Source organism: Heterocephalus glaber, unplaced genomic scaffold (assembly GCF_053883595.1).
Source record: "Heterocephalus glaber isolate CG9 unplaced genomic scaffold, H.glaber_assembly_v1.0 deba00001509, whole genome shotgun sequence".
Taxonomy (NCBI): Eukaryota; Metazoa; Chordata; class Mammalia; order Rodentia; family Bathyergidae; genus Heterocephalus; species Heterocephalus glaber.
The window spans coordinates 19866781-19893898 of NW_028258325.1; the positions used below are offsets into that span (position 1 = coordinate 19866781).

General features: G+C 47.2%; 1 long non-coding RNA gene across 1 annotated transcript in view; it reads left to right on the forward strand.

The window, feature by feature from the left end:
- The window catches only part of LOC110349679 (uncharacterized), a 31808-nt gene extending 22571 nt beyond the window's left edge, over nt 1-9237 (forward strand). Inside the window, exons 3-4 of the long non-coding RNA XR_002395838.2 lie at nt 6212-6290; nt 8566-9237. This is a non-coding gene — a long non-coding RNA (uncharacterized LOC110349679). The remainder of the gene's footprint in view (nt 1-6211; nt 6291-8565) is intronic.
- Nucleotides 9238-27118: the final 17881 nt, after the last annotated feature.

A 27118-nucleotide genomic window follows, 5' to 3' on the forward strand; every position in this document is an offset into this window, starting at 1 on the left:
TGACCTCCTCCCAGGTAGGGAGGCCATGGCAACACCAGAAAAGGGGAAGGAGAAGGGGTTGGAATTAGTTCCTTTTAGGCTTGTCTTTGGATGGAACAAAGACTTTTATTTGTCCAGGTAGGAATTATGTAATCAGAAGATGTGTGTGTCTTCCTTTGTTTTTCTGAAACTTTCCTGGAAGGAAACTCTCCTTGTGGTCTCAGTTGTACTGAGCATTTTCTCCCTGCTTTTGCTTGGAAATTTTCATGCTGTGTAAGTCATCAGCCTCTGAAGCTAATCAGATAATTCTGTGTAAGTTAATATACACATTGGGGTTTTTAAATGACATCCTTTGTGATTCTTTGCAGTGTGTGTGTAAGAGATATCATATAATGACATAGATAACCCATTTCAGAAATAACTGAGGCTGTGGTGCAGCTCAGTGTTTGAGTGTGACCTTGGGTTCAAATTCAATTCTTAGCAGGGGTACACACACACACACACACACACACGCAGATGTGCACATACACAAAAACCCATAAAACAACCAAAAAAACTCGCTTTCTTCTCTAGGATGCAGTGGCCCAGGATAATGGCCCTTTCCCCCCTCCACCCCAAAGCTTCAAAGGTGAGACAGTCCTCTGCCTCCACCCCCATCTGAGGAGGTGGATTTTTTAACTCCTGTTAACATGGGAAATAATTTCTGTGCTGAATATATAATTCCCATTCCCCAAGGCTTCAGCCCCACTGCCGTGACTCCCAGCTCTGTCTGCACCCTGAGCCCAGGCCTCTCCTCCAGCCTCCTGCTGGTCACATCCACATCCACACCCCCTGGGTCCCAGGTCAGCTCGTATGAGTCCAGCACCCCCTCTGCCACCCTTCAGCCCAGTGGACCTGCTCTTCCCCCAGCATTTCCTGCAGTATTATAAATATTTCCAGTCATCCAAGCTAGAAATCAGCTGCCCTCACTCAGGAATTCTCTTCTGCCAGGGAAACAAGTCTTAATCTCTTTGTGACTAGGGTCTACAGCACCCGGGGTTAGCCAGAGAAGTGTCGTTGTGGGGCTGGGGGGAGGTAGGGGGATGGCGATACCACTCCTTCCTGCTGGTCTCCACACCTGGGCATCTGGATCTGCTCCTTTCCCTCTCCTCACACCCCAGTTTGGCCCTTTGTGTCTTTCCTGGTTCTTAGAAAACTCGAGTGGAAGTGCAGGTCAGAGCACTGGGCCCAGGACCAGCATGCCCAGTTCAAGGCCTGCTTGTACTGCATCTTAGCTGTGTGATCTGTCACACCATTCAGTCCTATCTCAGTTTCCTCATCCTTAAATGAAAACAATGCCTATGAGCATTTGGAAAGAATGAGTTGGCAAGATTTTCCTATAAAGGGTCAGAAAGTAAATATTTCTGGTTTAAGTGGTTAAGAAGCAAAATTGAGACTATCATGCAGGTACTTATAAAATAAAGAAAAAATAAACAGCCACAAAATTTTTATTAACAAAATTCATCATAATATTTGGAACTCATAAAAGCATAGAATACTACTAAGTGGCTGCTAGGGCAAGGGAGGTAGAAGAAATCGGGAGATATTTATGAGAAGATACAAATTTTCATTTGTAAGATGAATAGTTCTGGAGACATAATGTACAGCATGGTGACCATAGTTAATAATACTATATTTTAGACTTGAAATTAACTAACAGAGTAGATCTTAAGTGTCCTCACTTCCCCACTGCACACAAAGAAAGGTAGCTATGTGATGTGATGTATTAACTTGATTGTGGTCATCATTTTACTGTGTGTACGGAAATCAAATCATCATATTGCACCTTGAATACATAAAATTTTAACCTGCCAATTGCATTTCAATAAAGCCAGAAAAAGTAATAACAATTGTGGATAATTTTTTGGTAATATAGGTCTACTAATGAGAACAACAGAGTTCTCTTTGTTGGGGAAGGGTAACATTTTGCTCAGTTAGAATTTAGTGTTCCCTCTCATCAAAATCAGTTGCAGATCTCACCTCTAAGAATCATTCTTAGCTCATCAGTTGTACAGAAATAGGCAGTGGACTGTGTTTGGCCCATGGGCCATGATTTGTCCACTCTAAACAGTGAAAGAGATAGTGCAAAGTGCTCAGCACATCAGGAGGACCCAGAAGGCTTGGGTGTTGTAATTCCATCCTTCCCACCTTCCCATTGGCTTCAGCCACAGCAATACTTTGGATTTCTTTAACCTCTCTCATCTCTCTGAGCTTTCACCCTTGATCTGCCCTCAAGCCTCCAGCACTGCCCCTCCTTCCACATTTCCCCATGGGCTATGGTTGGAATGTGTCCCCCAAAGTTCATGTATTGGAAACTTAATTTCCAGTGCAACAGTGTTGAGGGGTGGGACCTTGACAAGTTGATTAAGTCATGAGGGCTCAGCCTTCATGAATGGATTAATGTGCTTATCGTGGGAGTGGGTTTGTTATCACAGGAATGGCTCCCTAATGAAAAGATTAGTCTGGCTCCCTTCTCTGCTCTTTCTCAGCCTGTGTGTTCTCTTGCCCATGTGATCCCTCCCACTATGAGATGGTGCAGTACAAAGGCCTTACAAGAGGCAGTCCCTCAATCTTAGGCTTCCCACCCTCCAGCTATAAATGACCCACTCTGTGGTATTCTGTTATAACAGCAGAAAATGGACTAAGATAGAAATTGGTACCAGGAAATGGGGCTGTTGCTAAATGTGGAAAGGGAGGTAAAGGGTCAGAGGTGGAAGAACTTGGAGGAGCAGGCTAGGTAAAGCCTACACTGCCATACATGGAGTGTTCAGGACAATTCTCCTGAGGGCGTGGAAGGTGAGAGCTGCACAGAGACCCTACATCGTCTTAGGGATTATGACGTGGCTATGATCAGAATGTTGGTGGAAATACGGACAGCAAAGGCCGTTCTGATGAGGTCTCAGATGGAACCCAGGAACAAGGAATTGGACGCTGGAGTAAAGCCATCCTATTACACAGTTGCAGAGAACTTGGCAGAATTATGTCTGTGCTCCCAGACTTTGTGGGATGATGAACCTAACAGTGATGAACTAGAGTATCCGGCAGAAGAAATGTCTAGGCAGCAAAGCAGTCAACGTGCTGATGGGCTTCTTTCAGCCACGTACAGTAAAATGAGAAGAGAGGAATGGTTTAAAGATAGATTTTATAATTAAAAGGGAGGCAGAAGATAACAGTTTGGAAATCTCTCAGCCTGGCCATGTAAAGAATTTGAAAATGTGCCCAAGAGAGAACACTGAGGGTGTGGCCAAGTGCCTGTTTGATAAAGAGATTCATAGGGGTAGAAGGGAGCCAAGTTTTATTCAACGAAACAATAAGGGGATGAAGCTGAAGTCATTTCAGAGATCTTCAAGGCAAACCAGGACCTCCATGACATCAATATCACTGCCCTGTCCCATCTCAGGATTCTGTTACCTGAATTGCAGTGCAGCAGCCCTCGCCCTCCCAGCCATGGTACAGGTGGGCCCAGGTATGGCTTTGTCTGTCTAGGAGATGTAAGCTGTCAACCTTGGCAGCATCTACATGGTGACAGTGCTGTGGGAACACAGAATGAAAAAGCTGTGGCTCATGATGGTCTTTATTTAGATTTTAAAGGATGTTGCAGACAGACGGGGGCCCAGACAAAGACTGTTGCAGGGCAGAGAGCTCCCACTGGGACAATACCCATCAGAGCCACAGGGGTACGACACTGCACAGTACCATTTGGGTGATACCTAGGGGAGTGTGGAATGGGGCAGCCGGACTGTAGGGTCACCAACGTGCAGCTATAGCCTGGGAAAGCTGCAGGAACGATGCCAACCTGCCAGGACTGCTGCATGGGCAAAGTCCTGTGAGGTCATGTGGGAAGGGCTGCCTGAAGCTGTGCATGCCCAGCTCCTGCCCCAGTGCCCAAGACTGCAACATGGAGTCCAAAGTGATTATTCTCCAGCCTTAAGACTTCATGCGGTTTTCTCTGTTGGGTTCTGTTCTTACTTGGGAGCTGTTACCCTACTGTTCTTGTTTATTCCTCCCATTTGGAATAGAAATATCTATCCTATGCCAACAGCACAGGTATATTTGGAAGTATGCATCTCACAGGTTGTGGGAGAGAAATTTGCTTCAGGATGAACCATGCCTTGAGTTTCACCCATACTTGATTCAGATGAGACTCTGGACTTTGAACTTGAGTTGGTGGTAGAATAAGTTAAGACAATAGGACCATTGAGATGGAATGAAAGGGTCTTGTATGTGAGAAAGTAATACATTTTAGGACCAGAGAAGGATACTGTGGCTTGTGTGTGTCCCCCAAAGTTCATGTGCTAGAAATTTAATCCCTGATGCTGCATTGGTGAGAGACAGGATCTTCAAAAGGTGATTAGGTCCAGAGGGGACTCTGCCCTCATGAATGGGTTAATGTTGTTATCACAGCAGTGGAATAATTATCATGGGAGTAGGTTCCTGATAAAAGGATGCTCCTGGTCCCTTCTCTGTCTTTGTCTTGCATGTGATGTCTTCTGCCATGTTACCATGCAGCGAGAAGACCCTCTCCAAAACTATGAGCCAAGAAAATCTTCTATTGCTTATAAACTTCCCAGTCTATGGTGCCTTGTTACAGCAGCACAAGACAGACTAAGACACCATCATTGAAGGACTCACTTAATTCCTCCTCAAGAAACTGTTGAGTGTGAGCCTTTATAGAGTAGAGGGCCCCCTCCTGCTCCTCTAGTATCTGGTTGTTTATTGTTTTTTCCCTGTGAGTAGAAGCTATCCATTGCTCATGAGCTCTCCAACCCTGTGCCTGATCATGTTATGTACTCAATAAATACTGGCTAAATAAATGAATGAACCTACTCTCAAATGGAAGACTCAACAGAAACCCTCCTTGATTTCCCCAGTTCCCAGGGAGCTCTTTATTCTTTGAGTAACTAAAGCATTTGGCCCTCATTGATTTTCTGAGAGAAGAAACATTATGGAATGATGACTAAGTGCCTTGGCTCTGGGCACAAATCCCAGCTCCACCGCTTCCTGGCTTTGGGTTTTGTACAAGTTACTTAATTTCTTCAAGCCTCCATTTCTTTTTTGGGAACATGGGAATCTGTCTTCTGCTGCTGTAACAGAATACCACAGACTGGGAAAGTTACAAACAGGAGAAGTTTATTTGGCTCAAAGTTCTGAAGCCTGAGAAGTCTGAGATCGAGAGGCCACATCTAGCAAATGCCTTCTCGCTGCATCATAACACAGCAAAGGCATCACAAGGTGTTGTGTTGTGGGGGGTTCCCTTCTTTTTGTAACTAACCCACCTCTGTGATAAGTAACCTGGTTCTGTAATAATGGATTGATTTGTCCACAATGACAGAACCCGCATGGTCTACTCATCAGTTAGAGGCTTCTAACTTTCCACACAAGTGGTAGAGGGTACATTAATCAGCTTCCTGTTGCTGTCACAAAATACCAGAGAATAACAATGTAAAGGAGGTTTGGCTCACAGTGGTGAGGAAAAACTACCATGGCAGATGGGCATGGTAGAGGAAAGCTGCCAGGACACAGAGAGGGAAGTGCCAGGGCCAAGAAGCAGTTCCCACCAGACACAGTGACAACGCCTCTAACCCCAGCACTGAGGGAGGCTGAGGTAGGAGGATCAGAAGTTTGAGTCCTGTCTGGAAAACTTAGCAAGATCCTGTCTCAAAAGTAAAAAGTAAAAAAGGGGCTGGGGCTGTAGCTTAGTGGTAATGCTCCTGGGCTCAATCCTAAGTACTGGCCCCCACCAAAAAAAAAAATAGTCTCAAGGTCACCATGTCCCCATGATCCACCCCCTCCAACTAGGCCCCAGCTCCTAAGTCTCCATCTCCTTCCAATAATGACATCAAGTTATGAAGCCATTAATGGATTACTCCACAGATGAAGTCAGGGCCCCCACAATCCAGCCACCTTCCTAAGACCCCATCTCCGAACACATGAGTTTTGCAGTGCATCTTATATCTACGTCATAACAGAGAGACTTTTGAAGCATAGCAGGGGACTATGACAGTACCCTTCTCCTTCATTGTTTGTGTATTAAAAGAAAGCACACAACATGCTTAGCACAGTGAGTACTCTAGAAGTGTCTGTGGCTTTGCCCATATCTATCGAGCTATGACCACGTGTTAAGCTCTTTCATTTATTTTACTCCTCCCAACTATGCCACGAGGTAGTCACTATTGCTTTTCCCATCTTACAGATGAGAAAACCGAGGCACAGAGGGCCAGGGTACAAAGTCAGGCCACCTGGGTCCTGAGGGGCACTGTTAACCCCTGTCGGTGAGTACCTTTCCCTGAACAGCCAGACATCTCTTGTGCAGGACTGGAGCCCTTCTGGAGCCTGGAATGTGTTGCAGAATTCCGCTATCCCTCCCAGCTGCTGGCGCAGCACCCTGCCGCGGTGACTCTCCACATACATCTTCCTCACATACATCTTCTGGCCAGCACTGACTCCTCGTGAGCACCTGTGTGTCTTAGTGGAGGGAAGGAAGGGAAGTAGAAAAGGAGAGAGGTAAGGAAGGAGTGCAGGAGGGAAAGGGGGAGACTGTCACTGGCTTGGAAGGCGAGAGCAGCATTAGTCGACCTCTGTCTACTCCCTGCTGCCCCGTGATGCATAGACCCATCACCACCTCCACCAAGTGGCTCTGAGGGCACTTCCAGCCCTTCCAGCTGACTCGCCTGATTGTAACGTTTTTGTCCCTCTTAATCAAAGTGATGTCATCCTCTGATTTCAGAAAGTGCAGGATAGCAGAATTAATGATGGTTCAAGTGGGCTTCTAATGGCTGTGGGCTACAGGCTGCCTGGGGGCTGCAGGCTGCTGAGCTGCTGCAGCTCAACTGTGCATACCAGGATTTCTTCTCTAACAAGGGTGCCATAAGTCTTAATTACCCAGAACCAAGGCCTCACCTTGCCTCGAGTCCCCCTGGGAGATCCCAGTGAAGTCAGTGGGAGCCTTGCCTGCAGTTCCACCCCGTGAAAACTTGCCTGCATATGTTTGCAAATTACCTTGAGTGCCTCTGAAGGAAACTGGAGGGAATTATTTATTTTTAGAATTCTGGCGTAGCCCTGTCCCCGTCTTGCCTGTCATACCTCAGGGTGACTCAAATCCCACTCCCTTTAGCTCTGATTAATCCTGCATTGTGGACCTCTTTCCTTCCTGGTTGATGGAGATACCTTGTAGGTCCTGCCCCCAGCCAAGCCGCTGGTAATGTCCTGTTGTTCCCGCCTCTGATTTAGGTGCTCCATCTAGAAAGCCTAATGCATTTTCCATTAGAGGGACTGATTTTTTCTTCCCTTTCCAGCAACAGAAAGCAATCTCCCCCATGCCAGGGATGTCAAGAGCCCCCTAAATTGCTCTTCTTTCCCTCTGGAAGTAGATGCTGGCTGTACGTCCAATGGGGCTCCCACACCCATCTCCACGTTGTCCCTGCTAATCACCCATAGCTGCTCCCTTCTCTTTCAACTTGCCCTGGAGAAAAGCGCTGCTCCCCTGGACATCCCTGGAAGGGCTGCCTTCACCCTGGGCACGGCCCGCAGACATGTCTGCCTGATACAGGGGACCATGAGGGGCCATCTGTGAGCCATGGGCCAGGCTGGCTAGACTCATCTCAGCCTGCCCTGTTCAAGTTTCCCTCTCACTCTGACAAGTTTCACCCTCAAGGACCTCCTTAAGGACCTGCTGGCCAAGAGCCCTGTTCTAAACTCGGCATACTGGTGACCATACTGGTGACCTGCCTATCCACCACATGAAGAACAGGCTTTTCAAGCTGCAGCTGTTTATGGCTTCAAGCGCCAGAGCTGGGTCTTAGTCCTCCTGGCACTGTTTCCCCTTCCAGCGTTGCCTCCCATCCTACCTGCCGCCTCACTGGAGTGATCAGGTCCTCCAGAGACGCTCCCCTCACTGGCCAGGACCTCAGACCCTCCCACCAATCCCATCATGTTAAAAGCGCCAGCTGGCTTGCCTTTCTCCCCAAGGGCTGCAAACCCTTCTGGCATTCTTACAGCCCACCACACATCTGGTACATCTGAGGCCTTCAGTAATTATCTGTTGATTGATGAAATTGAACCGATGAATGATTGAACTAGATACTTCATAAATGTTTCATAATAGCATCCAAATTCCAACTCCAATTTAATATTATATCAATATTTGCCTCCTTGTGAGTTATCTAAAGCTCTCCTAAATAGGAAAATTCACTGGGAATATATTAAAATAATTAAGCATTTCTCACACAGGTGTGTAGGAGGTTGGTTAAGGTGTCTAGAATAGTCAATGTACAAATGGGCCCTGGGTTCTGGGTTTGCATTTCATGTGGACCCTTGGCCCTACAATCAAAACCTCCCCAGGACCCACTGACCAGCCTCTGACTTGAAGCGATCCTCTGTTGAATTTTAAATCCCCTTACCTTACCCGTGCATGTTCCCAAAAACAAAACAAACAGAAAAAAACCCTACAAGTCCTAGTGCCAGAATAGCTCTGCTCATCTGAGGAAGAAACCCTTCAGTGTCAATGAACCGTGCTTAAAATCTTCCATTTCACTGCTCACTTTTCAGAAAAGCATCAGCCTGAGAAGAAGTTGCTCTTGAATGCAAACTTTGTGATTGCCAGAATCATCTAACATGGTTTCTTGCCTAGTTCTCACTTCGGAATTGGGTGTATCAGCCAGTACAGGAGCATTAATTCTCCGTGTGACTACAGACAGGAACACAAGCAACATTAACAAATTACTGCTGATGGATATGCAAATGGAACAAGGACAAATATTAAAACAGCCCTATCTCACTCTGCGGCTCCCTCAACTTGTCCGAAATTCATAGAAATAATATAATCCTCCTGGAATGCTTAGCAATTCATATAGGGTGACAGTCTTGAGGAAGCTAATAATTATCCCTTGTTAGCAAGATCAACTAACAGCAGTCTTTCACTGCAGGGACAGAAAAATATTGTGACTTGCTATGCTAAGTGAAACACAGTAGTGGGATAAATTAGGACATTTAAACTAACAATAATAAAGACATACAGCTATAGCTCCCTTCTACATATAACTGATAAAACTAACAGAAAATAGACATGGCATTAATAGAAGAATGCATTATGAATTGTTGATTGAGACACAAAGGGACAAATATTCTTCCATCACTATATTGTTATAGCTAAATATTTATTAGACACCCACTGTATGACTTTTCTCAGAAATAAGGATAACAATAAATTACTACCTGTCAACCACGTGTACTGTAACTTCATTATGTGACGAGGCAGCACTCTTATTAAGTCTTTGGAATCTATTAAAAGTTTCATTTTGAAATGAACCAAAAGGAATAAATTTATGAATTGTAGATCTCCAATATTAACCCAAAGACTCAGCCTTGGACAGAAAAAAAATTCTTAGGAAAAAAATTAATTTCTGCCAAGGAAAATCTAAGAACATAAGTTAGCAGGCCCAACCAGATGCCTCTGGTGGTGCTATAACAAAGATGAGTCAAATATATAATTTCACAGGAAAAAAATTTATAGACTAGTCTTTGAATCAGGCAGCATCCAAACACCTTCCCTGCCAGGTTCTCCATCAAATGTGTGATAAACAGCAATGGCCTTACACATCAAGATGCCCCTCTGATCTCTAATCTGATCAGTAGCATGTTTGTCACCTCTGCTGATGTATCCAGACATAACTCACATGCTCCATTCATCAGTTTGGTCTGGTTAGTGGATCTGGTAGCTTGTTTGCAAAGTTGGTTGCTTCCTGTTGAGCGGTGGAATCCAATCCTTTCTGCCATGAATCTAGGAAGGCTTTGCCACCACTTTGATCACAAGAATACTATAGAAGTAATGTTTTGGCAACCTCCAATCTCGGGCCTTAAGAGGCACTGCAGCATCTATTCTGGCTTTCTTAGAACACAGGACTCCTGGTAAGGAAGTCTCTCTTCTGGAGAGAGAAGCCCAGCCAACAGCCAGCCCCACTCACCAGTCTTGTCACGCCACCTTGGATCATCTAGTCGCCGCTGTGTCTTCCGTGACAGTTGCTGCCTAGGTGACTCCAGAAACGATCAAGCTTATTGTTTGGAGCTACTAATCCTCAGAACCATGAACAAGTAATTCTCATTTGAACCACATGAATTTGCAGGAGTTTGTTACACGGCAGCAGGGAAGGAGAAAATGAACAGGGTGATTGACACTGAAGAATTCTGTCCAGTGCTTTAAGAGTGCGATTCCGCTCTAACCCCTTCTATGGAACACTGGCCTCTAGGACTGTGTTAAATTCACAAAGCTAAGAAATTTCTTCTCACTTCTTCCCCGTCACCTCTCAAAGCAATTCACATTGAGACTGAACGTTCCACCTTCCTTTGATGATAAAAATGAGAGACTCCGGAATGTTTATTCAAGGGGGACTGAGTTTTCTGAGCATGAGATGTGTTCAGAGGCAACTTCTGGTTCCCTCCTCTGCCCGGATGAGCTCTGCTCAGCTGTGGCACCATTGCCAAGGCCTGGGGCCAGCGTGACTGGGGCCACTGGCTGCTGTACTAGTCAGGAATCTCAGAGAAATAACCAACGGGCTGTACAGTCACCCTTTGATATCTGGGTGTTGCTTCTGGACCCAAGAGGAATGTAAAAGCTTCCAGATGCCCAAGTCCCATATATAAGATGGCATAGTATTTTCATATAACCTATGTGTATCTTCCTTTATACTTTAAATAATCTCTAAATTGCTCATACTGCCTAGTACAATGTAAATGCTTTGTAAATCATTGCTCTACTGTATTACTTATGGAATGAGGACAAGAGAAGTCTGTACATGTTTGTTAGACATCTTTTTTCCTTTCCTCATATTTTGCTTGAACTTGTGATCCTCCAGCCCCAGAGAGGAACTGGAATTATAGATGTGCACCACTATGTATAGCTTTTCTAAATATTTCTGATCTGTGGTCAGTTGAATCCATGACTGCTGAACCCACAGATACGAGAGTTGACTGTATATCACCTACAAGGCAGCCTGGCAGGGGCTGGGGATTTAGCTCAGTGGTTCCGGCACCTGTCTCATAAGCACAAGGTCCTGAGTTTGATCCCTGGTACCAAAAAAACAAAAACAAAAACAAGGTAGGCTGGCAGGATGGAGATACAGGCGAGGGTTTCAGTTGAAGTTCAAAGGTAATCTGTGGGCAGAATTCCCTTTTTCTAGGGAATTCAGCCCTTTTCCATTATGACCTTCAACTGATTGGATGAAGGCTGCCTATACTATGGAGAATCATCTGCTTTATTTAAAGTCTACTATTTTATATATTAATCTGATTTTTAAAATACCTTCACTGAAACACCTAACCTAATATCTAACCTAATTTTGGGGTACTGTTGCTTAGCCAAGTTGACACATAAAAGTAACCATCACAGATGGTAAGAGATGCTGGAATTCTAGCCCCTAATACCTCAGAATGTGATTTCATTCAGAGACAGGCTCTTCACAGAGGAAATCAAATTAAAATGAAGTTATTGGGGGTGGGTCCTAATGCAGCATAACTGATGTCCTGATAAAACGGGGACATGTGGATGCAGAGACAGACACAGAGGAGGCGGATGCTGGGAAGACACACAGAGGGGTGACTGTGGGGTTGGAGTGATGCATCTCCAATGGAAGGAAGCCCAAGGGTGGCCAGGAAACACCAGACATTCTGGGAGGCAGGAAGTTTGCGCTGGGAGCTGGCAGAGACCGTGTGGCCCTCCTGCACCTTGATGTCAGATTTCTAACCTTCAGACTGTGGGACCAGAGTTTTCTGTTTCCACTCACCCAGCCATAGGGACTCTGTTACGCAAGCTCTACGGACTAATGCAGACACCTAGCTGGGCACCTTGTTACGGGTCTCACTGGGGACTCCAGGCAGCTGCCCAGGGTGGGGGCTGCAGGAAGCCACACCACAGGCCTCTGATGGGCCCTGGGCGACAAGCCTGAGGGAGTATGGAAACCTTCTGTTAGCTCCAAAGAAGCAAGGCTGTTCCCTGGAGTTCTGGGTCACCAACGAAAGTGGGAGTTTGGGGGTTCTTGGCTGTGAACCAAGGCAGGGATCTCAGCCCAGGGATCTGTGGAAGGGATTGAACATCGTCCAGCATGTGGCTGCTGGTGTTACACATCCTTACACAGCTCTCACTAGGGTGCAGAGTCCACAAGGGCAACCCGGAAGGGTCACACTGAACTCCCAAAGAGGACACCGTCATGGGCTCTGGAGCCAAATGAATATAGGTCAGTTCTGGTGCTGCTAGGTAATAATAGCCTTTTTTATTGAATGCTAAGCACTTCAGATACATACTCCCCTTGACTCCTTCTAGCAACTCATTTTACAGACAAGACACCGAAGCTCAGAGAGGCTAACTAAGCTCCCCAAAGTCACACAGCCAGCCACTATTCTAATCCATGCAGTCTGATCACCAAGCCCTAAAGCCCAACTTCTCACCGTGGTAACTGACAAAAGCTTGCTAGGGACACTGTGACCCAGATTCAACCCTTGTACTTAACCACAACAACCAGCAGGCCCGAAGCACCCACTTCGGTAGAAGTTATTAAAAGTACCAAAGCAGCGAGACTGAGACCTGCCCTGGCCTTGTGCATGGTGTCACTGACAAGAGGACACACTCTGGGGATAATTATGGCAGGCATGGCCCCCTCCTTCAGGAGCATGAAAAGTTTAACTTTGCCCACAGGGAAACCCTTCGCTACTGGGGACTTCACCATTCTTAATGAGCTGGTTTGTGCACTGAGCACATTGGCAGGTGAATTCTACAGACACTGAAAGAGAATGGAAAAAAGGAAGCAGGCCATTGCTAGACCACTGGGCGGCAGGTCCAAGTTGCAGTTAATCACTACCTGAGGCAAATCACTGATTAACAGGGAGCTGCTGTGCCCTCCCTCGAGCTTTCTGCAGGCCTGCTCCCTAATGCCTCACAGGATGGGGGACAAGGGCAGGTCAGGTAAAAGCGCTGTCACAGTCTGCACCCAAATGCTATCAGCCTTCATGATGTTACTAAGACACTGCATCAAGAAATGGCTTCCACATGAATCACAAAGGACGAATCGGGAGATGCAGGTCCCGGAAACTGAGCTGCCTCAGAATGTAAGGAAAGGGTAGCACCCTGGTGTTGGTGGCCTTGCTGCCCCTGGCACAGGCCTGGCCAAATACTCAGGCTGACAGTGGGCCTGGGTGTGATTCCAGGGCACAGCTGGGGTCACAGAGGGTAGGTGCTGGTGCTAGGTGTGCCAGGGGCTCAAAGCTTCACAAACAGTGGCAGAGAGGACCCCACGTGCAAGGTCTGGCAGGCAAGCACGGCAGACGCTGGTTGGCTGCTGGCGCTGTCCTAGCCGGATGCACTCTTAGCTGAGATCCAAACAGCTAGGCTCTGGGAGGCTTAATTGTGGGCAGCTGCATTAGTTTCCTAGTGCTGCCGAGAACAGAAGTTTGTGTCTTGAAGTTCTGCAGGCTGGAAGTCTGACAGCAAGCTGTGGGCACGGCTGCTTCCTTCTGAGCACTCCTAGGAGCATTTCTTGTGGGCCTCTCTCCTAGCTTCTGGAGCCGTCTAGTGTTCCTTGACCTGCACACAAGTTGCTCCAGTCTCTGCCTCTATCTTCACATGGCGTTCAAACAGTGTGCTTATGTGTCTGAATTTCTCTCTTCTTAAATCAGGACTCTAGAGTTTGGGTCTTTTTATGTTTTTCTGATGCAAGATCTCACTGAGTATTCCAGGCTGGCCTTGAACACTATGTAGCCCAGGCTGGCCTCAAACTTGAGATGATCTTCCTGCCTTGGCCTCCTGACTACCGGGACTACAGGCAAGGGACTACACCCCATGTGGTGTTGCCCAAAGCCCTATGTTTTGGGGGCTTGGTCCTCAGGCAGGGTTATGGGGAAGCTGTGAAAGCTCTTAAGAAGGGAGGTCTGGAGGTCATCAGCCATGCTGTCACAAGGAATTGTGGGTCTTGGCCTTCCTCTTCCTGTTTTGCCTCCTGGCTCTGCCTTGGGCTCCTGCCATGGTGATCTACCTTGGCACAGTCCCAACAGCAATGGGGCCAACCAGTCATGGGCAGAAACATCTGAAACCACAGACCCATGAAACTTTCCTCTTCACAAATTGATAATCTTAGGTTTTTGTTCTAGTAATGAAAAGCTGACCAACAGTGTGCCCAACCCAATGACTTTACCTTGACTTTCTTACATCTGCACCAACCCTATCTGCAGACAAGGCCACATTTACAGTTACGGAGATTAGAGCCTCAGCATATCTTTTTGAAGGGACACAATTCAGCCCATAATAACAACCCTAATTTGGCCGTTAGACTCCCTGGGCTGATAGCAGATACAGGATGGATACCATCTATTCATTTCATAGGCCCAGGTACTGGCACCTGCCTGGCAAATAATTAATGCCCAATAAATGCTGAATGAATGAGAAAGCAATAATCTCATCCAGGTCTGTATCATGGGCAAGAAACCTGAGTGCCATATTCTGGCTCCACTACTTCCTATCAGCTGGTCTTTGGCAAGTCTCTTAGCAACTCTGCGCCTTATTGTCCTCCCCTCTAACATGAGTGTAATGAACATGCAGGGTGGTAGGAAGAGAAGACAAACAGTGCATGTAAAATGCCGCGCACACAGCAAGTATCCACTGAATAGGAGGTGTTATTTTAAAAGGACACTCTAAATTTAACCCTACATGATATCTTTATTTTTTTCTTTATTCCATTTTCATTTCATCATATTGATTCTTTAAGATTTAAAAAAACCCTAATACACATTAGGCTAAGCTAACTGTATGTATCAGAAATGCTTTTAGTTTGCAGTAATAAACCCCCATTCCAAGGCCATAGTTCACATGATGTCCTACAATAATATTGGCTTCAGGTAGGGCTTGATCCAAATTCCAAATAATGCTGTTTGGGTTCTCCCTGTGTTTCTTGGACAGGCCTTTAGTGCATGGCCCTTATCAGGAGAAAATCATACCAGCCTCACAACCCCAAGAGAAAGCCATGGCCTTTTCTGATTGCGTCAGAAGAGATCCAAGAAGAATCTGGTTCTCTTATCTTGGATCCTGTGCCTATCCTAGAATCAGTCTCTATAGCCAGGAGCATAGAATATGTGAATTGGCCCGTTCCGGGTCATAGGAATAGGGGACAACAAAGTCAGGCTGCTGTGCAATGGGTTACCTGCAGAAAAGCAGAGTACTATTTCAAAAATTGCCCTGACTCTTGAAACTGCCCATAGTTCTGAAAATAAATCAGGCTAATAGCAATCATGTTTCTGGAAAAGTACTGAGTATAATTTTCAAAAACTAAGATCAGAAACCATAACTGACAAGCAATAACGCGTTGCTTCAATATGAAAATTCCTTGCTGACTCTGTAATTCTTGGGGTAGGTTTAGGGTTAGGGTTAGGGGTAAAGTTAGGGGTAGAGTTAGGAATAGAGGTGAGATTAGGGATAGGGGTAGGGGTAGGGGTAGAGGTAGTGCTAGGTGTAGGTACAGAGGTTGAGGTCAGGGAAAGCATAGGGGTATTGGTAGCCTAGGGATGGAAAGCCCTTGTGGGAGTCACAGGGACAGAGAGCCTCTGATGGATCCGCTGATAGCAGTGGGAGGTCCCTGAAGGGGGACAGGAACGTGGCCTAGTGAGGTAACTCGGTGGAGGACACTGAGGTCCCACCCAGCACTGGTGAGGGGAGGTGGGCGTGGGAGGGGACTCACGGCACTAGGCTGATGTGCCCATGCCCTGACTGAGGAGAACCTGTCCAGATCCTCCTAGCTGCCCCTCGTGGAAGATTTTTCCTTGTTAGTTTTTTACTATGGTTTTATGAAAAATACTGCATAACTCAGGTTTAATTTCCCTTGGGGAGACAGCTTTGAAATAACTATCAAATCTTTTTCCCCTCTTTTTGCTACTCTAAGCAAACTGGGAAATATTTTCCCCTGAGAGACAATAGTCCAGTCATTCATGAAATAATCATCTTAATACTATTGCTTCTTCTTTTTTTTTTTTTTAAGAATTCCAACAATGTTTGCATACAGCCCCTCTCATTCTATATTTCTACAGATTTTTTCATGAATGAGGCAATTGACATGCCCATATTTAGTATTTTTAAAAATAAATTCAACTGGCCCAGGCAGGCACCGCGCCTGCCTGCCAAGTGCAAGGTCCTGAGTTTGATCCCCGGTACTGCAATAAACAAATAAATAAATTCAACTTCATAGGCAGAGGTAGATGTGAGTGTCTGGGTGGAATTGGCTTGCATTTATACGATGCTTGACAACTTCTCTGGTGTATTCATTTCATTGTCATACAGTCACAAGAGGCCTTGTGTCCACTTCATAGAGCAAAAATTGAGTCTGAGAGAGGTAGAAGCTTAGTAAATACCACAGATAGATTTGAACTCAAATCACCTGACCCAAACCAAAACCCTTGACATCTCCTGCCCTAAACACTGCATGCAGTGTCCTCATTTAATCTTCCCCAGGAAACCTGTGAGCTGGACGACAGTGGTTATTCCCATGTACAGATAAAACCGGGGTTAGAGGATTAAATCCCACTCAGCCCCAGGTGTGTCTCCCAGAGTGACATCTCAGCAGAGAACCTGTCCCCAACCTCACCTGGTGCTCAGTACTCCAGACAAGGTAGAGGTGGGAAGTGGGGGGCCCGCGGGCTCCTGGGTGGAGATGGGTCAGATCTGCCCCTCTGCTTGGGCTGAGAAGCCTCACCTGCCCACCCACTCTTGGGGGGAATTCGTTCCTAGCCTTGATGACGCTGAAGCCTGGACGGAAGCCCACAGGCTGAGCTGAAGGTGCCCCAGTTGGCAAAATGCCACGCTGAGCTGTTCCTGCTGGCCTCACCCACTGACCCCTGGGGACTCCCGCGCTCACACTGGCACCGAAGACAGGAGGGAAAGGCCCCACAAGTCCCAGCATGCAATGTGGCCAATAGCTCTGACCTCCGCCTGTGCCCGTCCTCCTGTATGGGTGCAGACTGGTGTGGGTATGGGGCGGGGTGGGAGCCACCTAGTCCACAGAGACTGAGGGCAGCCCTGGCACCTACTTCTCCCTGGCCCTCAGCAGCCTCCTCCATCTCCTCTCAGTGACAAAACTTCCACTCACAAGTTCATCAAAATCCTGCCCGTGAATGAGAAAGAAAGAAAGAAAGAAAAAAAAAGAACTCTGTTAATTAAAATCTCAAAAGATGCCCGTGGTAACAACCTGCAGATGCTTTCTTCCTATGCTAATCCTCCGGGAAGACCAGGCCTGGGTGATCAGTGTAAGTGACACAGGCACTGTGATTAGGCCTGAGAGGGGGTGTCTGGCTCTGACAGCTGGGATAGCGAAGATTTTTAACCTCCCTGAAGGCCCAAGCTTTGAAGGTAATTAAATAATTAACGAGAAGCAGGGATTTTCCTTTCTTCTCAAGAGAGGTTAAGTTTCCAAGTATCACCCCATGCAATACCATCTCTTGGATGGTTGGACAACCAAAACAATGAGTCTCTAAGCTCATTTACTACTACTGTGTGCTGGGTGCTGTGGAAGGCGCTTGTGAAGCAGGAGGGAGGCAGAATCGTCATGCTTGCCTTCTAGAGGGAGGGATGACAGTGAACATGTGAACAGGCAGTGCAAGGGCACAGGAATGAAAAGGCAAGAAGAGGAACACAGCAGAGGGAGACGAGGACGTCTTTAGCCTCGTGGCTGGGGACAGCCCTCTGACACAGTCATCTCAGTCTGTTGCTGCTTTGAGAGCTGAATGCCACAGACCAGCTCATTTGGGTCACAGTTCCAAAGGCTGGGAAGGTCCAGCCAGGTGGCCCCATCTGCAGAGGCCCTGCTGGCTGGTGGGGACTCTGCAGAGGACCCTGGAGGCTTGGGGCATTGCATGGCGACACTGAACATCCCTGCTCGGCTCTCTCCTCCCCTTCCTATGGAGCCCAGTCTCGCTGGACAAGGCCCATGTTTGTCCTCCTTTTACCTCAGTCACCACCCGGAGTCCCAGCTCCAAAGGCCACAGCCAGGTTAATTTTCCAGCCACCCAGTACCTCCCAGTGGGGACCAAGTTTCAGCATGAGTTTCGACGAGGACTCTCAAGCCACAGCAGCAGCGGTGTCACTTAAACAGACGGTGAAGTGAGGGGTAAAGGCAGCCCCAGAGCACAGATTCCATGTGTTCAAGGACTCTCAGGAAACTTGTAGGGGGACCTAGCAGTGGTGCAGAATGGAGCAGCAAGCGGGGACAAACCCCCAAGAGTCTTCTGTAGGAAGATGTCTGAAGACACCTTGAAGAGATTGGGAAGGCTTTGGGGCAGCTGAAGAAGCAACCACATCACCTGACTAGATTTTCTAAAAGTGTATGCTGGCTGCAATGAAGAAAAGGGCTGGGGGTGGGGGGTAGCAGCAAAGGGAGGGGACAAAAATTCTTGGTAGGGACAACAGTCCATGTGAGAGGACATTGCTTTGAGATTGATTGCCCCAGTGACATTTTTGATTGACCTTAAATACACCAGTAATGGTATTTTCAGAATGGATTTCTCCAGTGCATGGCAGACTCAGTCACTGCGACCTTCTAGGCTCTCAAGGCAGTATTTTTGACAAGCTAATGTACCATGTCAGCCTCCTAAGGGATAAGAAGGAAGTTGGAGCCAGGAGAATTGGCTAGAAAGAGTTAGGGATGTTGGCCGAGCAGGCTGAACAGGGAAAGGCTTTGGTAAGTCCTGGGAGGCACAGGAGCTGTCTAACCATGCCCTGAAGGTCAGAGGACATGCTTGGTCAGTGATGTCCACACGTGAGACCACCACACACAGATGATGTCCTTCTGGAATGCTGTGGATGGGCAGGGGACGGGCCTGTGGAGAGGGGACTGCAGGCAGAGAGAGAGAGGAAAATATAAATCTATGTCTCCATTTTGTGCACTGACTGCTCCTATTCACATTGTTATTTTGGGCCCAACAGTGTCCTCTGTTCATAAAAGGACAAAGGCAGAAGAGGTTGTTCGGGGTAAAATATGTTGCGGTTGTATTCACCACATCTTTGGATGTGAAGTTTCCACTAATCTTGTGTCCCCCACAGAGTGGCCGTGTGCTGTTATTCCCTGGATGAGAATGGAGTCTTCTACGATCAGGATGCGTGATCCTAATGGCAGGGAAATTCGGGTTCACTTCCAGCAGGGAGGAAGCGGGTGGGCCAGAAACGCAGAGTGGAGGGGCGCTGGCCGAGGTGACCATGCCCCGTGAACCATGAGCCTCCATCGCTTATCTTGGCAGATAGAAAATTGGAATTTTGAAGGAACATTTTCATATGAGACGGCCAGACCCAATAAATACTGTCATTTCTCACTGAGCTCCAAAAGTCTCCACACTCCGTTTACCAGGCTGCCAGGGGTGCTCAATGGACAATGTGTTGGTGGGAGCCACTTGGGCAATTGCCGACAACTCCATACCGTCACACACTCTCCATTCTGTGTTCTTTCTTCCTCCTTCCTCTCTGTTCTTCTGCCCGGTGACACTTCAGTCAACCAGCACAGAGTGACTTGTGTACATTGCTTGGTGCCTACTGTGCCCTGAATATTTGTGTGCCCCCCCCTGCATTTGTTTGTTGAAGGCCTAACTGCTGTGTGATAGTAAGAAGGTGATTAGGTCACAAGGGTGGTGCTCTTATGGCTGGATTAGTGCCCTCCATAAGACGGACAGGGAGTGCTCTCTTGCCCTCTTTCTGCCACGCGAGAGTACAATGAGAAGACAGCTTTCACCAGACACAGGATCTGCCAGCACCTTGGCCTTGGACTTCCCAGGCTCCAGAACCGTGAGAAATAAATGTCTGATGTTTAAGCCACCCAATTTGTGGTAGTTTGCTATTGTAGCTCAGACTGACTAGAGTTCCCAGACTGTGAGGCGGCAGTAGAGCAGAATGCAGAGAAACAGATTCAAACCCAGCTCTACCACTTCTGAATTTTTTAGCTTTGGGCAAGGCTGACTCACACTGTGCCTCAGTGCATTAGTTACTTTTTTCTTGTTGCTGATGCAAAATACCCAATACCCAAAGTTAAAGGGGGAAAGGTTTATTTAGCTCACAGTTTGTAGAGGTTTCAGTCCATAATTGGCTGCTCCAAGGCAGGGTGGCACATGGCAGAGGGGCGTCACAGAGCAGAACAGTTCATGGTATACAGAAGGTAGCAAAGTAACAAGGGATCTTAATAGTGCCTTTCTACCCCTTATATCTTATCCAGGCTACTTAGAGTGGGTAGCACTCACACCCTTAATCTTAATGCCCTTGAGCCTAGCATTGCAACGGGAATCAATTCCAGCATCGCACACTCTAGATCCAACCACTTCTGAAAAACCCCCACCTATGACTGCATGAGGCTTTGGGGAGACATCTAAACACAAACCATAACACTCAGTTTCCCAGTCTGTAAAATGGGTATAATGCCTATCCTATTAGGGATAGATAACCATGTGTTCCATTAGAAGAGATCATAGTACATAACTTCTTTAATGTTTGTTATTATGGTTGTCACCTTGAAAGCACTGGGTTAAAATAAGATGTAATATCTCACCCAGGCCTTAAAATCTATGTTGTGGGACAGAGAGACACTTATATAATTGCAGTTTAAGGCAGAAATCAAAAGACTGGAATCATCATATGGCAAAGACACCATGAAAGCTGTTATGGATTGAACAGAGTTGCAAATTCCTTGCCAGTTTCCCTCAGGAGTGGGAGTCTCCTTCCTGTCCCTTGAAACTGGTTGGGTCTCGTGGCCTGCTTGACCCCTAGAACGCAGTTGAACCCACTTTGGCTGCCTTCCAAGGTGAAGTCAAGAAGCTGCTGACCTTCCCTGGTGCTCCCTCTTGAGAGCAAGCTGCCACTCGAGAAGTGTCACCTATGGGTGCTGCAGCTGGCACTCAGGTGACACCAAGTACTGTCCAGCCAGCAGTGCTGCAGCATTTCCATCGCCCAGCCACACAAGAATGCCCGGTCAGCCCACGAAATTGCAAGAGCGAGTACATATATAGTTTTTATTTTTTTAATTTTAATTTTAATTTTTTGGTACTGAGGATCGAACTCGGGTCCTTGTGCTTGTGCAGCAGGCGGTGAAACCACTGAGCTAAATCCCCAGCCTACATTATAGTTTTTAAGCAGCAAGTTTTGGGCAGTTAGCTATGCAGCTGTAGATGATCCAAACAGGAGTTTAGAAAAGAAGAGTCAATTTTAAGCTGTGTGGTAGCTCACACTTGCAATCCCAGCATTCTGGTAGGCTGAGGCAGGAAGACCTCAAGTTTGAGCCAAGCCAGGCCAACCTAGCGATTTAGCAACATCCTATCTCAAAAAGCTGGAGGTCAAGGGTGAGCAAACAGATCTGGGTGATGGAAGAAAGTTAGGACAGGGGGGCCAGCAGGATAAAGTGAAGCCAAGGAGGTTGTTCAGGTCAAATCATGGTGACTCCTGGGACAATCTCTTTTTGCTGTCAGGAACCAGAACTCATTCCTGTTTTCCCAGGGAAGGAGTCTTACTGGAAGCAGTGGAACCTGATGGGTTAGAGGGCTGAAATCTGCAGGAATAACAGAAGCCCTCAAGGGGCTGGGCTTCCGGAGTCATGGGCATTGGAAGGTTGCTGGGGATCTGCCGTTCCAGACACAGTAAACCCTGAATCCCTCTGCGCTCCCGCCCTGGCTGCCTGGCTGACTTAATTTTCTCTAGCGTCTCCTTCCCTCTGTCCTCTCCAGCCCCAAGGATCTCCTGCTAATCCCCAAGGAGGCACAGCACTTTTTTGCATCCATAGCTGTCTCCATCTGGAATTTTTTTGGCACTGGGGATCGAACTCGGGACCTTGCGCGTGCGAGGCAGGTGGCGGCACCACTGAGCTAAACCCCCAGCCCCGATCTGGATTTTTTTCCCCCATAGGTCTTTATCTCAGGGGTCTGTGGCTTCCTAAAAATGGTTGCCCGTGACCCCTCCCATCTCTTGCCTGCTCTAGTTTCCTCCCAGAACTTATGACTCCTATCACTGCCTTTGAAAAATATCTATTTTCCATTTACCTGCCCAACAGGAATGTAGCTTCCATCCTGGCAAAGCCTTGTCTATGCTTGGAGAATTTCCAGCACACAGAGGGTGCTCAGCACCAATGGTAGAAAACAATGAAGGAACACGCAAATCCCAGGTGGCCTAGGGTTTAAGGTACCTTGTTTCTCCTCTGCAGGCGGAAATTTGTAGATCTTCACTTTAATTCCCCTCCACTGTCCTCTGCTTCCTGCTATTCCCAGAGAATTCCCTCACCCTCTGCTCAGGAAGGGCTCTTCTTTCCCAGCTTCTGCTGACTCACAACCCCAGGCTCCCGGTTTGCTGCTGAGGCCTCTCTCTGTGCCTCCTCCAACTTTCCCTCACATGGCAACCTCCCAATTCCCCTTGACTTTCCAGGTAAAATTCCAGAAGAAGGGAATCTGACCAGGCCAGCCTGTTCTCCACAGAGCCAGAGGTTTTGCCCTTTGGCTGTGCCCTGGATCAGAGGTCCATGTGGATTCAATCACCTGTGATCAGATGTGGGAACCGTGACTTACACAGCAGAGATACGAGGAAAAAGCCTGGGATGTGCCTTCAGGACCTGCTGTCTAGAGCCTGAGGGCCACACTAGGGAAACTCAAACTCTAGGGAGGCACCGGGGCTTCAGAGTAAGGCAGCAATGGAACAGATCTATGTTGCAGAAGCTAATTTTAGTGACTGCCATGGTTTGGATACAACTTGAGTGTGGTCCTCAAAGGTTCACGTGCTGGGAGTTTGGTCTCATTGAGGCCATGTAGGGAGGTGGAGGAACCTTTAAGGGGAGGAGTCTAAGGGGAGGAAGTGATCGGATCTTTGAGGTGTTACCCTTGGGAGGAATTACAAATTCTTTTAATTTTCATTTCTAAGCAATATAGTTTGAATAGTTGGTTGTACAGCTGTAGATAATCTAACTAGGAATTCAGAGAAGAGCTAATTGCCGAGAGAGTGGGTTAGTTCTCAAGAGAGTGGGTTATAAATCAGTGAGAGTGCCCTATCCCTGCTCTCTGATCTCCTGTGTCACCACTCTCAAAAGCCTCTTACCATTGAAGCTCTCACTGAATCAGTGGGGTGAAGAAAGCTTGGAATTCAACCCTGCAAAACTGTGAACTAAATAACCCACTTTTATTTATTTATTTTTGGTACTGGGGATCGAACTCAGGACCTTGAGCTTTCGAGGCAGGTGCCGGAACCACTGAGCTGCATCCCCGGCCCTAACCCACTTTTATTTATAAAGTATCAAGCCTTCAGTATTTTGTCACAACCACAGAAAAAGCAGCTCTCCTGTGAGATGGTTTAGTGATAGAAGAGCATGTACAAGACCAGTGAGGAAGCCATGGCCAGGGAGAGCAGATGAGACCACAAACCATGCTAGGGTCCATGACATGAAGAGGGTGTAGGAGAAAGTGGTTTCGAACCTGAAGTTGTCCACCAGGCATGCGTGCCAAATTCAGCAGAAAGGTGGGTCAGTACATTTAGGAAGTCATAATGACATGAGGTAAAAAGGGGTTGCATAGCATGGTAAGAGATAAAGCCAAGGCAGACACCAGGGTGATCTCTTCCATGGAAAGGTAGCCAGAAGGAGAAAGACTTGCCAAGTGATCTAAATTGGAAGTGCACACAGAGATAAGCAGATTTGCAGGAGAGTCACAGCTCCAGTGAGACAGGAAAGTCTCTCTCCTGTTCCCTCCCTTCTCAACAGCACCGGCCCAGAGGACTCTGCATGAGATGGTTCTGTTTTCCACCTCGAGTGTCCAGTAACAATTCTTCTTGGGAACCCATAATATGATAAAAATACATCCTCTGGGCTGCAGTGCCACAATTAGTGGAGCTACTGTCCCAGGAAACCCTCATCACCATTTTGCTTAGATCAGAGAGTGGATTAACTTTGATGTCTGTCGGCACCCTGTGCGAGACACCACGGGCAGTCTGCTCCCTGCAAGCATTCAATCTTCACATCCAAGGGAAGAAGGAGAAGGTGCCAGGTAGGAGCCCAAACCAATTTTTTTTCAGTGATTGAGATGAAAATATGCACCCTGGGGGTCCCGACATATTTGACTTGCATCCTGCCTTGAGCTCTCTCTCCCTTTGCACAAACTCCTTCCCCCACATCCACACTTCCTCTGGCTTTCCCAAATATTAGCACAACCGAGAAGCCCCAAGCCCCTCATCTGTGCCATGTGTTGGAGGTAATTATGCTGATTTCTGTATGTGTTAGGGCTCCTGGTGGCATGAACTGAAACCGATTCTGACTAACTAAAGTTCAAATAGAGTTTATAGGGAGCACATTCGGTGACCTGTAGGCCATAAAGAACACTTGAGAATCAGTTTAGACCCAGGGAAGTGCCAGTATAACAGGCAAGTGGGAGATATACAGTAATCTCCAAACATTGGCAATGGAAGAAATCTACTGCAACAGTGTTTGTCTATCTTCATGCGATTCATGCTGATCCTCATGATTCTTATTTCTAGAAGAGAGAATAACTGGATTAGGCAGGACCATAGCCCCACCCAGGTGACACAAGCTCATTGAATTTACTGTGCAATTTAGACTGGTGGTGAAGAACTGGACTCTGGAACCAGACAGGGTGGATTTGAATCTCTGCTCTGCCATTTACTGGTCATGCGACTTAGGACAAGTCATTCTCAGTATGCATAGCTTCCTTCTCTGAATGTGGGGACAACTATTCACAGGCATGGTGAACAGCAAATGAGTAAAGTATGATAGTGACCTCACAATGCAAGTATTCGCTAAGTCTTGATATTAGTGCTGTATTGCTTAGGAGTGCATATGGTCCCTAATTAGTGCTGTATTGCTTAGGAGTGCATACAGTCCCTTAGAGTCTATGTTAGTTAGTTTTCCATCACTGTAACAAAATTCTTGAGATAAACAACTTGGCTTATGGTTTCAGTGGTTTCAGTTCATAGTTATTTGGCTCTGTTGCTTTTCAGAACTGTGGCAAGGCAGACCATCATGGTGGGGACTTGTGGCAGGGGAAACTGCTTCCCTCGTGGTGGCCAGGAAGAAAAGAGAAGAGAAAGAAGAGCTACAGTCCCAACATACCCTTCATGGGCACATCCCCAGTGACCTACTTCCTCCAAGTAGGCCCTGGCTCCTAAATGCCATCAGCTGGGTGCCAAGCCTTTAACATAGGAGCTTCTGGGGGTCATTTAAGATCCAAACCAGAGCTAGAATGACGGTTCATACCTGTAATCCCAGCACCCTGGGAAGCTGAGACAGAAAGAAGTTCAAGTTCAGCCTGGGCAACTTAGTGAGTTAGTGAGACCTTGTCTCAAAATAATTTTTTTTTTTTTGTCCTGGGGATTAAATCCAGGGCCTTCACACTGAGCTACATCTCTAAACCTTTTTAAAAATTTTAAGTACATTTTAAGACAGGGTCTCAGCAAGTCACTGAATTGCCTAGGCTGGACTTGAACTTTCGATCCTTCTTCCTCAGCCTCCCAGAGTGCTAGGATTATTACCTGCATGAACCACCACACCCAGCTAGAAGAAAAGAAAGAGAAAAGGGCTGGGGATGTAGCTCAGTGCAATGGCTCTGTGTTCAATCCTCAGTACTGGGGGAAAAAAATCCAAACCAAAACACAGTCCAACCAAGAATGCCAAGATGAGAGGTCATTCTTCAAAGGCCATGAGGAGCTGTTATGAGGGAGGGGAGGCAGTTACTACACGTTCCACATCTTATCCTTCCACCAGACTGCAGACTCTAGGGGGATGGCAGAGTCTGCTGTTTTATTCACTGCCACATCTGCCAGCACCTGAGAAGCGTCTGGCAGCCTGAGCCTGGCTCAGTGAACCATAGCTGAATTCTAGAATGTTGAAAGACTCCTCTTTGTGCTCCTAATCAACAACCACAATGTCTGTGCTGATTGAATGGACAGGATAGTGGGGGGAAATCGGGCAAGTGTGGTTTCCTCAGAAACGGGTGTACCCTGGGATCAAAGAGATAACTGTGTTTGGTGGGACCTGGCGGCAGGCGGGTGACAAGTCACTGTTTTCTGGTGTGATAAGACTAATAATCTAGACAAATGGCAGAGATGGGCTAATCATTTCTGCTGGACAGCTAATGCCTTTAGATCAGCATGAAGGAGACAGAGGAGCCATGAGGCTTTTGTCACATTACCTTGGTGAGGGATGCCTCATCTGCCATGTGGGTCTTGCCCTTGCTTCCATGCATCGCTCATACCTCACCAGGATGCCTCACTCCTGGCATCTGCCATATTGGCTTGCAGAGGCCTGTGGCTTGACTAGATATCCTGCCAAGCTCCTCGCAGAGGGATCAGGAATCCTAAGAGACAAGCCCTACACCAAGGTGTGCCCAGAGAAAGTGCACCTCACGAGCTTTCCATGACCATGTCTAGAAAAGTCATCCTTGCTTTGCAGCTGGTGAAGTGTGAAGCAGGCAGAATCATATACACAGGTGTTTCATTCTGGAACTATGTTTATATCTGGAGTTCCCCGCACTGCCACACACACTCATAGGTGGGGCTTCTGGGATGTGACTGGACCGTGGAGATGTGATAATTGGTGGACTAGTCCTTTAATGAGCTTATAGCTAAATGCAGTGTTGGGAGGAAGAGGGTCACTGGGGGCGTGGCCTGGAAGGGTCTATCTCCCTCCCTCCTCCCTTGATCTCTCTCTGCTTCCTGCCTGCCAGGCCAAGAGCAATTAATTCTCCTCTGCCATACCACCCTCCCTTGGAACCACCTGACTGTGGACTGGAACCTCTACAAACTCTGTGGGGCAAAATAAACCTTTCCACCTTTAAGTTGTTGGTGTTCGGTATTGTGTCTTAGAGATGAGAAAGTAACTAAGACAAATTCCTTCTGTTGTAAAAGACAGAACCCAATTCAAAGTGGCTTCCTTGAAAGAGTGACTTTATTGGCTCATACTGAGCAGTCCAGGGGTAGATATTCCTTCCTTCAGGTATGGTTGGCTCTAATGCAGTATCCGCCCCCCCCCCCTCCTGCTATGCTGACCTCATTTTCAGTCCCCAACTGGTCCCTCTCCCATACCTCCAGCATCTTTTCTCCAATGGTACCTTTCCAGAGCTG